Raw genomic sequence first — 10192 nt, 5'->3', positions numbered from 1 at the left:
CTGCTGCGCTGCGGCCGCTGCTGAAGCTCCTTCTACTGCTGCAAGGAGCAACAGCGCCAGGACTGGAAGAAGCACAAGCTGGTGTGCCAGGGCGGCGAGGCCCCGGCGCGCAGCCCGGGCCAGCGCAGCCCCCTGTCGCGTCCCCGCCTGGTGGGGGCCCCAGAGCCGGGCGTGCCGGCGGGGCGGCCCGGCGAGGGGACAACAGCACGGGGGCCTTGCGCGTACCGGGCCTGGAGGACGCGGCGCAGGCCGGGAGCGGCCCCCAGCCGGCAGAGCCCAGCTCCGAGGATCCTCAGCCTAGCAGGTCTCTGGGCCCTGAGCGCGCCAGCCTGTGCCCAGCGGGCGGCGGCCCAGGGGAGGCGCTGAGTCCCAGCAGAGGGCTGCGGCCCAACAGGCAGACCAAGCCGCTGCCCGCGCTGAAGCTGGCGCTGGGCATGGACATCGTGTACATCGTGCTGTGCATGGACAAGCACGGCAGGGAGACCGGGCAGCAGATTGGCGACGAGGTGAGCGCCCTGCAGGACACTGGCAAGTTCACGGCCGGGCAGCTGGTCAGCCAGAAGAGTGACTCTTCCAAGGACATGGGGGGCGGGGGGGGAGACCAGATCACCTGGATCGAGGGCAAAGAGCCAGGCTGCGAGACCATCCGCCTCCTCATGAGCAGCATGGACGACCTGATCCGCCACTGCAGCGGGAAGCTGGGCAACTACAGGATAAATGGCCGAACGAAAGCCATGGTCACCTGTTACCCAGGCAACAGGACAGGCTATGTCCATCACGTCGATAACCCAAATGGAGACGGAAGATGCGTGACATGTATATATTATCTAAATAAAGACTGGGACGCCAAGGTGAGCGGAGGTATTCTTCGAATTTTCCCAGAAGGCAAAGCCCAGTTTGCTGACATTGAACCCAAGTTTGATAGATTGCTGTTTTTCTGGTCTGACCGGCGTAACCCTCATGAAGTACAGCCTGCATATGCCACAAGGTACACAATAACCGTTTGGTATTTCGATGCAGATGAGCGAGCAAGAGCTAAAGTAAAATATCTCACAGGTGAGAAAGGTGTGAGGGTTGAACTCAAGCCCAATTCAGTCAGCAAAGATGTCTAGCAGGGCCTTGGATCCAGCAGTACCCGCGTCACCTACAGCCTCTCAGTTGCCTTCTGTGGACCCGTGGACATGTGGCCAGGATGAACAGAGACACCTGCCTGGCATTTCAAATAGCTGGGAGCCAGGCGACTTCACCAGGTGTCATCCAACAGAGGGCTCCATCTGCCGGGACTGTACTGTGGGGTCAGCTCCAGCTCTGTGACTGCTCTTGGCCGCTGACTGAAGAGGAGATGCTGTCGGAGGAGAATAGCTTTTCCATCTGGACACAAAACAAGGGCCCTTTGTAGGATTTTCTTCAGTCTTCTATTTTGCCAGACCTGTCACCTAACTGAGTTCATTTCATCTCTTTTTTATATCAAGTTTTGTGGAGAGCCGCAATAACATTCGCCACCACAAGATGGCGCTGGCTTCCACTGCGTCCCACGTGGAAAGCCGGGATAGCATTCGCCATTACAAGATCGTGCTGGCTTCCGCCGCACCAGCCCGACTTCCTTTCAGGAAGTTAACTGTGCGCATGTGCAAGAGTGTGTTCGTGCCAGGTCTTTGCCCACTCCGGGGCGTGCCTATGAGATCATGGGTAAGTGACCAATCAGGTGTGGATGCGCCGTGCTAGGGTGTATATAAGCCGCGCCATGCTGGCGCCCCGCGTCCCCTCTTTAAGATACAATAAACACTTTGCTGCAGAAGGATTCGTGTGTCTGCGCATGCATTCTTGCTGGCGAGACGATAGCGCGGAACATATGGTGCTGAAACCCGGAAGAAACGCCACACCATCGCCAGGCGCCAAAGAGGCCCTCCGTCCGCGGAGAGGATCCAGAACTGCAGTGTCTAGGGTAAGCTCTGAGAGATATGTTTGGTCTTGACCTCTTTCACTTCTCTCCCCCACTAAAAGATGCGGCGGAGGCTTTTGTTATCGTTTTAGCAGCCTTCATTCTTTCTCTTTTGGTTTTTGATTTTGCGGCTGCTGCTAGGCACCATCAGAGGTCGTGCCTAGAAGATGGCAAATGCCGCCCAACTGTGATAGCAGGACAGAGAGTGCTAGGGGAATTACAAGACAACATGTCAGAAACAGAGCGGGATAAAAGATTAAAAAGCTCAAAGAAAAAAGGTACAAGTAAGAAAACAGACCCTCCCAAAGACTTTAGATCTGAGGGAGCGAGAGATTGGGGAAAGAACGCCCCGGGAGAGAAACAGAGAAAAGAGAAGAAAGCTCTGAAAAGGAAAAGCCTTTATCTGGTAAAGGAGTTAGAGACTTTAGAGCTTGATAGTTCAGAAACAGACGAGCTTAGCTCTTCTGAAGAAGAGGATCTAGAAGATGAGGCAGCTCGCTATGAAGAAGAAAGATGTGGGCCTACGTGGAGAGCCACTGTGAGGAAACCGAAAGTTATGGATCCTTTGTGGGCAAGGCTGGTAATTTTGTTTAAACTTCACAGAGTCATACTGATCAGATTTGATAGAGGTAGACTGCCTGAAAAACTTATTCAGGAGAATCAAACAAAAAGATTCACTTCCATACCATTTGTGAATGTCAGTTGTGCTGCTCAGATATCCCGTAATATATCTCAGTATCTTACAGGAATTTGGTTTCAACACGTTGATGGACTAGTCCAGGAATTGAGACAATCCATCATCCATATCAACTCCACTCGAGTGGATGGTCACCGTGGAAGTGGTGGGAAAGGGGAAATCCTACCTCTCTGCTGACTCCTATTGGAACCTGGATTCCTTTGCTGGGACACCATCTAGTTTTTCCCCTTTGTCTATTGTCTGTCCTTGGTGCACCAAGCTGTCCATGTCTGTCAGTTTATGTCTGTGGTTTTTGTTTCTCATTGTTTAAATGTTTTATGTTTCATGTTCAAAAGAGAAAATGGTAAAAACTTTATCTGCTGGTCATTCACATCTTGATTTGGTTTTAACTCGTTTCAAAAAAAGGAACAAATGAATAAAAAACTGTTTCAATCAGTCCTTAGAGCCCTATACCTGTAGCCAGGTGTCTAGGTCAGCTGGAGAAGCTGCCCAGGGGTGAGCATCAGCATGAGCTGATTATTAGACTCAACAGGTGACAAGGTGCTTCTCTTAAAATCATAGCTAGAAAAGTAAAAATGGTGTTTGGTCTAAATATTAAAGATATGTGTAGCCACTTCAATTTTGTTTCTGATTGGTTTTAAATGTATAAATGTGCTCTATATGCCTTGGTTATGGACTATTGGCTTTTAAGTTATCGGATATGGTTAAAAAGGTATAATATTGGTAACAGAAAGTTGACATAAAACTGGTAATTTGGATAAAGTCATTCTAGACAACATGTGGCATGAGCCAACGTAGTGAAACAGGTCTAAATTGAGACAATATTTTTATGGAACTCTTAGAAACCAGGCTTCTAAAAGAATTTAGGACAATGTCTCTTTGTTGAGGTACTGGCAGTCAAACTTTGTAGCATAAAAGATAGACTTGGGGTGTTTTGGAGACTAGATTTTGGAGACTAGATCGTTCGTTGGAGGTTGAGTTTTGCTTTCCAAAGTTGTGGTTTGCCCTGAAGTTATCTGTATTTTAATGCTAATTCCACTGCCCCAAGGACAGCTGCCTAGTCACTACTCAGAACTCAGGTGACTTCCCAAAGTTGTGGTTGTGCTCTGGTGTTACAAGGAGAATTTAAGGATTGTGATTAAGGATTGCCAATGTTACATTGACTAACTCAAACTTATTTGTAATTAAGAAAAAAATCAAACAGGTAGAGATTGTTATACAATTTACGAAGGATTGATGAGGTTTTAGAACTTGTGAGAGCATTACAGCTTGTTTGCTTACTTCAACCGCCATTTCAAGATAGATTTAGAGGATTACTAATAGCCTTGTATTATGTAATTTTGTTGCTTCTTCAATGTAAGAAGTTAGAACTTTGAATCTTTCAGTGTATATGGAAATTTTTACTACAAACCTTTGATCTCAAAATGAGCTTCAATATTTGGGGAGTAGTACACTACTCCAAAAAAGAATATTTGAAACTAATTTTAAGCTTCTAAGGATATGTTAATTGGCTAAGTACCTCACCTTACTAGAGGACTTAGGTCCCTGTTTGTTATCCTCATTGGAGATAAAGCTTCAGTTGTGTTAATACAGAATTGTAGGCTAGAGTCATGGAAGTATTTTAAAAAGAAACCTGGTAAAACATATCTTATTCCAAACAACAGTTAAATTGGTTATTACAAAATGCTGATATTTGGCCTATTACATATACAAATTTTTCAGGCAAAATTGATAATTTTACTCTTTGCATGCTTTTGTATTTACTGTAAATTTGTACATACAACCCATAGAAAATGCGCTTAGTGTATTTATAGGTGGTTCATCTAATGAAAAGGCTACATATATGATTGGATCACTTGTTTATTCTCTTGAGTTTCTGCTGCTTCAGCACAGATTATTAAATTCCGTGCTTTAGCCACTGTTTTAAAAATCAAGCTTTCAGAACTGGAAGAGCTTGAAGGGGCTCGAGACCCCATATGTACAACAATGCCAAGCAACCAGAGCTTCCAGGGACTAAGCCACTACCTAAAGACTATACATGGACTGACCCTGGATTCTGACCACATAGGTAGCAATGAACACCTTAGTAAGAGCACCAGTGGAAGGGGAAGCCCTGGGTCCTGCTAAGACTGAACCCCCAGTGAACTAGACTGTTGGGGGGAGACGGCAATGGGGGGAGGGTTGGGAGGGGAATACCCATAAGGAAGGGGAGGGGGAGGGGGAGGGGGATTTTTGCCCGGAAACCGGGAAAGGGAATAACACTCGAAATGTATATAAGAAATACTCAAGTTAATAAAAAAAAATCAAGCTTTCAATTCATATACTGATAGTCAATGTGTGGCTTGTGGTTTACAATTGATTTCAATTACTTAATGCTTTACTAGAAACAAGTTTTCTACATGAAATCAGTGAGTGATAATTTCAGTGTAAATTGTCTGACAACTCACTGTCTTTTCAGTGCTCTGGCTCAGACAACTAAACAAAACCATAGACCCAGCTCTTTGAAAATGGTAATGGAGTTGATATGAAAAGAGGAAGACTCCATTTGCTTACTTTCAATTCCCAGCCTCACCCTGCTAGCTCAGGAATTTCTAGTACAACTGAATCTGGACAATATTTACAAGATTTGACATTTCTAATTAATGCTTATGTTTAGGTAAATAAAGTTTGTGAGGTGCTAGAGAGATGGCTTAGTGGTTAAGAGCACTAAGTACTGTTCCTTAATAGACCATTTAAGAACTCAAACTGGATTGCCTGGACCCCTTAGCAAGGGAGGACAATGATACCAGGCAGATTATAGGCCTTACATAGAAACAATTAGTCAAAAAATCTCATTCTTTTTTTTTTTTGGTTCTTTTTTTCGGAGCTGGGGACCGAACCCAGGGCCTTGCGCTTCCTAGGTAAGCGCTCTACCACTGAGCTAAATCCCCAGCCCCAAAAAATCTCATTCTTTATATCACCAAAACAATAATGCTAGAAACAATAATTTGGTATACAAGTCAATTTATAAATACAAGTGCTCAGTGTCCTCAATTGTCTTAATAAATAATATTTTAACAATTTTAATAAATAAAAAGGGAGAGTTATCCCTGTATGCTAAATAATGCTCCTTTTATTTCAATTTTAAAATTTGGATGCCAAGGAACTCTGAGTGTTTATGGCACCCTACAACTAGGCATACTTCTGCCTAGGTGAAATAGAAAGATTCACGTATTGGCATGATCCTGTTCAGATATTTTATATGGGGAAGAGGGAATGTTTGTGTTTTTTCTACAGGATGCTACAGGAGTATGCCAGCTGCCAGAGGTGGTTGCTGAGACTTGCTGATCCTGGTTACATGAAGATTCAGCTCTCGTGGTTCGGGTCCCTGGAGTCATTCCTCTGCCCTGAGAGGAAGATGGAAGATTCCCCTTCATCTTTTGTCATCACAGAGATTTTGGCGTTGCTGCAGTCAGTGTTACCACTGCGTGTGTCCCGTCCCACTGTGGCCTACGCTCAGACCCTCTGTGCACTGCTGCTTGCTGGAGAAGACTGGACTCCGTTACCCTTGCCCCCGTCATTCCCCTGGTGACTTTTGCTGCCTTAACTGGTGTTGTCATTTTGCAGTCTGTAGCTTCACAGGAATGCCATCTGCATGAAGCTGCTGTGGACTGGGGAACTCTGCCCTGGTTGTGCAGATCTCAGACATGGTTCCCTTGCCTGCTGTTTGTTCCAGAGATCCTAAACTGTCCTGGGAAAGACCTTGTTATTTTTGCTGCTATTGTAGCAGCCATTTACTGCTGCAGCCATTGTGTCTACAGTGTCTAGAGTTACCCTCCCCCAATCTATTGTTAGGCAAACACAGTGGGTAAACTTTCTGGAGTAGTTGCTAACAATTGGGAATTCTAAATTTTATTATAGGAGCGGCTTGATTACGGCCCTTGGTGGTAACAGCTGAGGAGAACCAGATGAGGTGCCCACTACTTATCGGGAGTGGCTCTGTTTGGTGCAGCCCTATGCTGTGGATTAGTGTTCATGCTATGGTTGGTTTGCAAACTCAGATCTCAACAGAAACGTGACAAGGTCGTTGTCACTCAAGCACTTGTGGCCATTGAACAAGGGGCCTCCCCTGGAATTTGGTTATCTATGCTCAGGAATTAGTTGGTATCTGAGTTCTCTGCTCTTGCACCCCATGGATCTGTGGATCCATTACACTGGGATGAGAGAGACTCAATGATTCTTTGATCAGCCCTTCTACATCGCTGAGGTTTCCTCATTGCACGCGATAGGGTGATCATGATTTCCCCACTAACTCATTTTCTGGATGGCCTCTTTTGTAGAGTTTGCCCTAGGTCATTTAGCAGTTACTGTCACACAGCACTGCGGTATCCAGAGACGGGCAACTTTCCTCATGCACAGACCAATCTAAGACACGGGGCCCGGTGGCGATAGGGTTACCCTACGACGGATAAGGCTGTGACATAGAGGAACAACCTAAGACAGGAGCCACAGCAGATGGACATAACTGCAGGGACCTAGACCAGCCTCATACTAGTAAAACAATAAGGGGGAGATATGGAGAGCCGCAATAACATTTGCCACCACAAGATAGCGCTGGCTTCCACTGCGCCCACGTGGAAAGCCGAGATAGCATTCGCCATTACAAGATGGTGCTGGCTTCCGCCGCGCCAGCCCGACTTCCTTTCAGGAAGTTAACTGTGCGCATGTGCAAGAGTGTGTTTGTGCCAGGTCTTTGCCCACTCCAGGGAGTGCCTATGAGATCATGGGTAAGCAACCAATCAGGTGTGGATGCGCCGCGCTAGGGTGTATATAAGCCACGCCATGCTGGCGCCCCGCGTCCCCTCTTTAAGATACAATAAACGCTTTGCTGCAGAAGGATTTGTGTGTATGCGCGTGCGTTCTTGCTGGCGAGATGATAGCGCGGGACAAAGTTTGAATTCGGGGAATTTTTGTATTAGGTACAATTTATCAAAACTGAATTAAGAAAAAAATTTACAGTATTATTCTCAAAATAACATCTATCTTTGTAAACCTCTTCATGCTATTAAATTTTGCCCTAAAGGCCTCCTACGATGATTGTCGCCAGTGCATGATGATTCCGTTTCTTCTGCCTGAAAGTAAAGGAAGGACCCCGAGTCCTGGCTCAAGTGCGCGAAGTTTTTCTTGGCCTGTCTCTCAGTGATTCGAACTCGGAAAGGTTGCTGCCCTCACGCTTCAACCTAACAGTGGACGGTCACCACCTAACACATAGTTCCGAGAGGAAACATGCCACAGGAAAAGGCTCTGTCTCTTTGGTTAATTTTTTTTAAAGCTAAGTGACGGGCACTAAATGAGCTTCTCCTCCTCAGCTTCGGGTTCCCAAGACAAAGGGCTTTCTTCTGTGTCAGGTCTAGCCTGTAGCTGGCCTTGTCTCACGGCTGCAGGTTTCCCTGTGGCTTCTCCTTAGTTTGACTGTACTTTCCAGACCCTTCCAGGTCAGGACCTTGTCCTTGCAGCAAGGCACCTGGTGGCCCCAGGCACATGGCTGTGTGCATGTGATCCTCGGCTCCCTGGACGGCCATGAGGCATTCTCATAACCAGTAATGAAAGCCGCGTGTGCCAGCTTAGAGAGCAAAAGGTGTAAAGGCACATTTTCTGTTTCATGGGTTTTTCTCTTTGTAGGGGACAGAGGGACAACCACACAAGGCAGCCAGACTGCTGTCACCTCTACAGTCCCCTTAGCCAGAGCTTGCACAGATCATAGGTATAACCCGTGTCCCCTTAGGTGTTATGTCTCCAACCCCGGTCTTTGCCAAGACGTGCTTATAAAGAACTATTTCTGTGTGTCTCCCTTCATACCAAACTTAGCACCCACACAGTTCATATCCAGTTAGAAACCTTTTCTATGGGAAGCTGAGAACTTCTTAAGAGACTGCCATTGTTCATGTAAAACATGAACACAGCCAAGTAAAGCTGAGAGTGGACGGGGCTTACTCAGCACTGTGCTCCCATGAGGGGCTCATGGCAGGCAGCCCACTTCTGACCCACATCCGCTGACCAGCAAGTGCCTCTGCAGCCGGACCAGCTCAAGGTTTAGCCGCCTGGCTCCGAAGCACCGTGTTTCACATTTGGGAGGAACTGTTTGACCTTGAAGCACAAGTTCTGATTGACTAGAGCAGCAGACCCTGGAGTCCTTTGTATCTCAGACTTTTACTGATGTACCAGGTCCCAGGTTCTGCTACAAGGGGTGGGGTGGGGTGCGCATGCCAAGCAAAATTTAAATTCTATATCTTTAAGCAACACCCCACGAGCAAACTTGAGCCTCGGGACCACAGGCAAGACCAAATTTTCTGCTCCAAGTGGCCTGCCTGGTGAACTCAGGGCACAGGCCTACAGGAACAGCTGAAGACCTGTAGATAGGAAAAACTGCACGCCCGAAAGCAGAACACTCTGTTACCATAACTAGCTGAAAGAAAACAGGAAAACAGGTCTACAGCATTCCTGACAAACAGGACAGTCTAGCCACTGTCAGAAATAGCAGAATAAAGTAACCCTAGAGATATCTGATGGCAAGAGGCAAGCACAGGAACCCAAGCAACAGAAACCAAGACTACATGGCATCATCGGAGCCCAATTCTCCCACCAAAGCAAACATGGAATATCAAAACACAACAGAAAAGCAAGATCTAGTTTCAAAATCATATTTGATCATTATGCTGGAGGACTTCAAGAAAGACGTGAAGAACTCCCTTAGAGAAACACAGGAAAACATAAATAAACAAGTAGAAGCCTAAAGAGAGGAATCACAATAATCCCTGAAAGAATTCCAGGAAAACACAATCAAACAGTTGAAGGAATTAAAAATGAAAATAGAAGCAATAAAGAAAGGACACAGGGAAACAACCCTGGATATAGAAAACCAAAGGAAAACACAAGGAACGAATACAAAAGATAGAAGAGAGAATCTCAGGAAGAGAAGATTCCATAGAAATCATCGACTCAACTGTCAAAGATAATGTAAAGCGGAAAAAGCTACTGGTCCAAAACATACAGGAAGTCCAGGACTCAATGAGAAGATCAAACCTAAGGATAATAGGTATAGAAGAGAGTGAAGACTCCCAGCTCAAAGGACCAGTAAATATCTTCAACAAAATCATAGAAGAAAACTTCCCTACCCTAAAGAAAGAGATACCCATAAGCATACAAGAAGCCTACAGAACTCCAAATAGATTGGACCAGAAAAGAAACTCCTCCCGTCACATAATAGTCAAAACACCAAACGCACAAAATAAAGAAAGAATATTAAAAGCCGTAAGGGAAAAAGGTCAAGTAACATATAAAGGCAGACCTATCAGAATCATACCAGACTTTTCACGGGAGACTATGAAAGCCAGAAGATCCTGGACAGATGTCATACACACCCTAAGAGAACACAAATGTCAGCCCAGATTACTGTATCCTGCAAAACTCTCAATTAACACAAATGGAGAAACCAAGATATTCCATGACAAAATCAAATTTACACAATATCTTTCTACAAATCGAGCGCTACAAAGGATAATAAATGGTAAAGC

The 10192-nt window shown here is 45.8% G+C and overlaps 1 pseudogene across 1 annotated transcript; it reads left to right on the top strand.

The window, feature by feature from the left end:
- Window positions 1-322: 322 nt before the first annotated feature.
- On the top strand, window positions 323-7517 carry LOC148007784 (egl nine homolog 1 pseudogene; annotated as a pseudogene). Its single transcript, XR_015647331.1, has one exon. The product of XR_015647331.1 is annotated as an egl nine homolog 1 pseudogene (transcript).
- The last annotated feature ends 2675 nt before the right edge of the window (window positions 7518-10192 follow it).

The sequence above is a fragment of the Rattus norvegicus genome, chromosome 1, assembly GCF_021556685.1.
Source record: "Rattus norvegicus strain SHRSP/BbbUtx chromosome 1, alternate assembly SHRSP_T2T, whole genome shotgun sequence".
NCBI classification, from domain to species: Eukaryota; Metazoa; Chordata; class Mammalia; order Rodentia; family Muridae; genus Rattus; species Rattus norvegicus.
Note: the sequence above shows the minus strand (reverse complement) of the source record. Positions and strands in the feature narration are given on the sequence as shown.